Source organism: Oreochromis niloticus, unplaced genomic scaffold (genome assembly GCF_001858045.2).
Source record: "Oreochromis niloticus isolate F11D_XX unplaced genomic scaffold, O_niloticus_UMD_NMBU tig00000747_pilon, whole genome shotgun sequence".
NCBI lineage: Eukaryota > Metazoa > Chordata > Actinopteri > Cichliformes > Cichlidae > Oreochromis > Oreochromis niloticus.
The window spans coordinates 14,785-21,093 of NW_020327234.1; the positions used below are offsets into that span (position 1 = coordinate 14,785).

Below are 6,309 nucleotides of genomic sequence, written 5' to 3' on the forward strand. Positions count from 1 at the left end.
AAGGTGTTAATAATCTGATCCTGTCATGTGTCTGTTCAACTTTAGTTTTTGGCACAGACTCGATTCTTAAAGAACAAATTACCAAATAATAAACAAATAAAATTGAAATTAAAGTAGCTTTTTTTGTTAAACACTTCACAGGAGAATAAATAAAAATAACTAAATTAAATAACCAAATAAAAATAATAAGCAACATATGAAATACATGAAAATTCAACTTTTAAAACCACAATCCTGAACCTTTAAATAGTGTTTGTTTCGTAGAACATGGCTGAACAGCTGTTAATATTGGTCTACTGAATCTACTGATCTGTCTACACATCTTTTTATTACTCATTCTTTTTTATGTTTTAATGTAAACAGTGTCCACACAGTGGTAAAAGAGAACTGTATAGAGATTTTTGAGTGAACTCAAACGAAAGCCTAAGGTGGTGACACAGTTTAACACATACAAATAATCAAATGAACACATTAGTCCTTTTTGTGAACATGGATAAATAAGTATCATTAGTTTACAGCATTGTTCAGCCATGCCACTAAATGCTTTTTAACACTGTGTTTTAACCTGGGCTCAGACACGAAGTCCCAAATTTAGTTAGTCCCTGACTTTGAGTTGTGGTTATGACTAATTATTATACACAAGGCTTTATCTATCTGAACTCTAAGGACACAAATATGAAAAAACCTATACTTACCAGCTGATACCCCACACTACACACTAGGTGTGCCATGTGACCTGAAACTTTGGTACAAACTCATCATAATTATTCTGTTAACACTGTTTCTTTAACACTGTTTGTGTTGCTGTTCAGCAGTTTAAAATGTTTTAGATTGGATTACATGGAACGAATTTGAGTTCTCTTGGGGTTTTTTTGTCTGTGTTTTGTTCTTAGCAGATTCTTTCTTTACATACTGTTGAATTACAGTTACCACATTTCTGGTCATATGACATCCTGAGTGCCCACTTAAAAAAATCCCACAGTTAATTCAACATTAAAACAAAATAAAAATATGTTAAATAAATAAAGGTTTGCTCTGTGATGAAATATTAAATAAGCATACACTGTACAGAGCACTAACAATGAAAACAATCCTTTAGCCTGTCAGATCAGAGAGAGGCAGTCATTATGTCCATTTAAAACCTGTAATCAAAGAGCACAACATTTCTGTGAAACTATAAAGTCCCATATGATCCTCATCATGTCCAGTGACTTCAGAGTGGATCCTCCCTGTCATCCGGCCAGTGTTTGATGTGTGGCAAGCAGCACAGAAGCAGGATAGCTGAGGACTTTAAAAGAAGAGCAGAAAACAGGAACATATGTAGTTGTAAATGTAAATATCAGTGATACTTGTCTTGTCAAAGGGAATAAAATAATGAACTTACACACTCATTTAGGGAGGATCTTGACACTGCACAGAGGAGGCATAGTCAGTCTGACAATGATGGTGATCTGCAGGGATGTTTTCCTGCAGCAACATTCCTGCCGACTGGCCATATGATCCAGAGTAGTTGGTTTGTAATGAACAGAAAGGTGTATATGTTAGGTAGTGTGCACTTAGAGCTGGTCCTAAGAAACAAACACATCCTGTAATAAACTGAATACCTGTAGTAGTGCTGCTGCAAATATAAAGCCCTTCTATCATGTGTGGTTTCAAAGAAGATGTTTTGGAGGCTCGGTCACAGAAACTGTGCAGTCTGTTCAGTCCTGAGTGTCTCAGCTCTGAAGGGGATGGATCACAGAGGGAAACCCCTGAGTACAGATATTAAAAATACACTCAAAATAACACTCCTAAGGTCAAGTGAAAACACAATTTAAACACTTTACAAAGAATTAATACATGTTTTCATGAAAAAATGTCATTACCCTTTTTGTTGTGAGTAAATCTCACCGACTGCTGTGGGACAAGCTAGAAGGAGGACTTATCACAGAATCTCTCCTGTGCTCCAGATGTGAAGTCTCATGCTCTGATCGTACGGCGAAGATGGTGATGATGAAGCCTCTCTGATCTGGCATTACAGTTTCTGGCTGCTATTGCTTCACACTGTTGGATTTTACATGTGAAGCTTGAGAAGACACAGGAGGACTGTGTCTCTCTTAACAAAAAAAAAAAAAAAAAAAAGAAACCTAACAACCTCCCACCGTACCCCCCCACATTCAACTCCCACCTACCCACTCCACTCAACTCCCCAGCCTCACACCACCCAATGTCTATACAAATGTAGGGTATCAACTGGTAACAAAAAGCAAGTTTAACATATGTAGTGCATATGTAACACTGCTGAAACATTTCTGGCCAGAAATGTGCAGTTATCAGCCAGTGCATTTATCATCCCAGACCCAGACCCACCCTGATAAATGCACTGGCTGAAACATTAAGATAAAAGCTCATAAAAATGTATGTTTCATGAAAGATTTGTCCAAAAATATAATGATATACTTTTGAAAAAGTTTAAAGATTATAACAAACTGAAATCAATAACATTTTTGTAAATATTATTTCAAAATAGAGGCACAGATAAACTGGCTTAACTGTCATTATTGCTGTAATTAGTTTTTTTTTTTTTTTTTTTTTTTTAAAAGCAACCTTTAGTCTGTGTTGTTCTCTCAGAAACAATGAAGAAGCTGTTGAACATTTATTGTGTGTGTGGGCAATCCTCTGGTCCACCCTCCCTCCCTCCCAGCCACAGTGAGACTGGGGCAGCCTGGCAGGATTTTGAAGCCTGGCTGCAGAGAGGATATGCCTACACTGTTCGTTTTAAACTGCTATATTTGATTTTTCTGACATTCATAGATTACTGATTTTTAGATTTTCTGTAATAATAAAATTGTCATTTTACTGATATCATTACTTAATTCATTAATTGTATTTTATGTAGACAATTCAAACATTATATTGCAATGCAGGGCGCTTTTTCTTAAGTCAACTTTTAAATATCGCTCTACTTTCTTAAGTCATTCAAAAATATAGAAATTACTTACTGCAGTCAAAGATCTAGATCATGAATCATCACAGGACAATACACAGTATACAGGGTCATGGTAACTATAGTAGGTCTTCATGACTCCAGAATGGAGACATCGCTCTGGCTGAGAAATGAAAATGAGGTCAAGCAGTGGTTCTTCTCTGTGGTAGGGGCAGTGATGACCTGTGCATATCCCCTAGACTCAACAGCTCCAGGATTGGTTGTTTGCACTGGATAAAACATTCTCATTAAAATCACCACACACTATGATGGGATGACAGTCCATGATCTCTAATGAGTCTAATAGGCTTACCAGGTTTTTCAGGAATGGCCTCAGAGTGTAGTCTGGAGGTCTGTACACAACTGCAATCAGAGCACTGACTGGTGCTTCAACTTTAAATCCAGAAATTCAAGGTCAGTTACATTATGGATGTACTGTTTTTCATGCACTTGAATGTCACTCTTCACATAAACAGCAACTCCCCCACCACTTCTGTTTGCCATCTGGGGAAAGTTTGTGTAGGACAGGTGTCTGTTGCGTTTGAACAAATTGTAATTTTCCAAGTGGAGACTCTCTGCGACAAAAGAGCCCGCAGGTGTGTTTCTGTTAGGCACAAAACATCTGCTAGACACAATTCATGGTGACTCTTGATGTCATTAATGTGAGCTGGCAGTCCCTCTGTATTATGATGAACAATGGTGAAAACCTCTGACCTGCTCAGTGTTTGTCTCACATGTAGAAGAGGCATCATGTCATCAAGGCTGGCTTGTCTCATGTTCTCAAGCGCTGCAGTGATTTCTGGATGGTGAATATTTTTTTCTCCTCCATATCAAGAAGATACAGTCCACTGAGAGACGTCACTCTACTGACAGCTACGTAGGCCATGCCGGGCTCAAAAATGCTCTTAAGAGAGACAACAGCTGATGTGGTTGTCATACCCTGTACCTTATGTATTGTACATGCAAAGGCCAGCTTCACTGGGAACTGTCTTCGTACCACTCCTTTCTGCTTCAGATTCTCCTCTGCTCTCTCAATGTACACCATGTCGTCTGCTGGTGTTCGGTTATTCTTTCCAGATGTCTCATTATCCATTTTAAGTCCAAGCTTGATGATGTGTTGGTCGTTTTCAGAGTAAACTGCTCTAAGTAGTTTTCCAAAAGCTCCATTAACCAAACCATTTTGTATGTCAATGTTTCTGGTGAGCATGACACGAGCTCCTTCTGCAACTTTCAGTGCGTCTGTAACTCGTTTTTACCTCCTTTCAATGGTCTGTCTTGAAGTGCCATTCTGCCAGTTCTAGGATCCTTTCTATAATCATCTGCATGATGTCAATGATATGAGTATGGAGCAGACCCAGTGTTGCAGAGTTGTGTGCATCCACTTCTTATTAGTTGCAAAAATGTGCAACGCATCAGTCGGACAAAGGGCTGGTTCAGTTATGGCCTGTGACAACAAATTTCTATCTGCTTCGCAAAGCTCATCCAACTTTCCTTTCACACGGATTCTGTTCAGCATCTCAGCAAAGACAACATCATCTTTCTGACGCATAATCTCAGTCAGAGTGATCATCTGAAAATGCTCCCGCCACAGGTCGATCTCAGACGGGTCGTGCACACAGAGAGGTTTAGACTGTCGCACTGGGGGTAGCTGATAGAAGTCTCCAACAGCAATGACTGACATGCCTCCAAAGGGTCTCCGAGTCCCTTGATCTGTTTGAGTCTTGCATCTACATATGCAAAGAGATGTCTTGACACCATAGACACTTCGTCAATGTGATTATTTCAGCATTCAAAAGTTCTGATCTGACTTCATCCAGCTGATTGCCAAGTCCTGAATGGGAGGTTTTAAGCTTCTAGGGAGCTTGAGAAGAGAATGCAGTGTTGTTCCAGAAATGTTAAAGCTGCAGTCCCAGTGAAAGCAGTTAACAGGACAGTGGGTTTTGATATGTCAACGTCGTCTGCATATCTGGGCACTTTGCTCAGTATCTTAGATGCTTCTGAGTAGATGCATTTGATAAGATGTGATTTTCCTGTTCCAGCACCACCATTAATATAAAAGAAAAACTGCTCTGGATTTAGAGCACAGACTCTTTTAATGCACCAGTCTCTAACTGCATAAAATATGCAGGCTTGCTTCTTATTCAGATTCTGAAACATCTGACGTAACAATGTGGGATCAATAGCAGGGGGTTCCCTGATGGCTCTGACTTCTGTTGAAGCATCAGCCTGACGGCTGTAGTCGGGCACATCTTCCTGTTCATTTTCATTGTCTCGCTCTCTTTCTTGTTCAACAAGTGGCAACCTTACGAGATCTGATTCAGGTGCCAGATTACACCATTCGTCAGTCACACCTCTGTTCTGCTCATATTCCTCAACAGCGCTCTCGATCTCCTCACTGTTTTTCTCATATTTTTCTCTGTTTCTTTTGACAATGTGTTGCACGTACTCAAGACGGTCAGTACCTGGTAGCTGTACACAGCCAGCACCATAGAAAGCCTGATAGGTTGGCAAGATGGTGTTTTCAGTTCATGGCTGAACGATGAGGAAGGTACAGTTTAAGCAGTCTCCGTAATATTGCTCTGGATGTTTTTCTTGTGAGCAGCGGTGAAATCTGATGATAGCAGGCTTATCGTTTTTGCGCCTTTGCACAAATCCCATCTCATTGAGAAGGGGCAAAACATCTTTACCTTTTGTCTGTTGGCCATAGACAATCCTGCAAGTAGCAGCAAAGTCTGCCATGCACATCTCCTCATACTCTGGTGTTTCAGGTCTGGCTTTGTATTGTCATTCAAAGATGTCATCCAAACATTGGAAGACTCAGGTGTTGTGTTGTCCAGAATGACAGGGGACGACTCATTTTCACTGGATTATCATCAGTTGGTATGAATATTACAGCCGTGAACATTGCTTCATGTGAAGACCACATGCACGAGCAACACACTCTGTGCACTGATCTCTCGCTTCTTTGAATATGCCTGCATGACGGCTCTCATTTCATCGCACTCATTTACACTGTCCTATGGGAGTTTCAATGACAGTTTTCAGGTACTCAGATAGCCCGCCCTCTTTTTTGATATATATTTCATTAAATAATTTGCTGCACGAAAGCATCTAAACAAAGCTATGTCGATATTACTGTTCCAGGCTTCAAGCAGATGTGGATATAGCCGTTTATCCAAGAGTCTTTTGGATCACGCTTTAGTTTGATCGTACTCCTTGTGTTCATTTTATTCAGGTATCGCTCATATTCTGCATGTGTCAACTTGCATCTTGCCCAAGAGCTGCTCTAAACTCATGGAAGCAGTTTCAGGTCATTCAGCAGCTGGTTCAGTGGTCTGAGCTTG

At 40.0% G+C, this 6,309-nt stretch overlaps 1 long non-coding RNA gene across 2 annotated transcripts; it reads right to left on the minus strand.

Annotated features, from left to right (window-relative positions):
* Positions 1-981: 981 nt before the first annotated feature.
* Positions 982-3,350, minus strand: LOC112844691 (uncharacterized). Of its 2 annotated transcripts, XR_003217421.1 has the most exons (4): positions 3,279-3,350; positions 1,605-1,721; positions 1,385-1,488; positions 982-1,288 (listed from the first exon to the last, which is right to left on the minus strand). It is a non-coding gene; the product is annotated as an uncharacterized LOC112844691 (long non-coding RNA). The 2 variants fall into 2 exon arrangements; XR_003217420.1 differs by lacking the exon at positions 3,279-3,350 and having other exon boundaries at positions 1,605-1,751.
* Between the last annotated feature and the right edge of the window lie 2,959 nt (positions 3,351-6,309).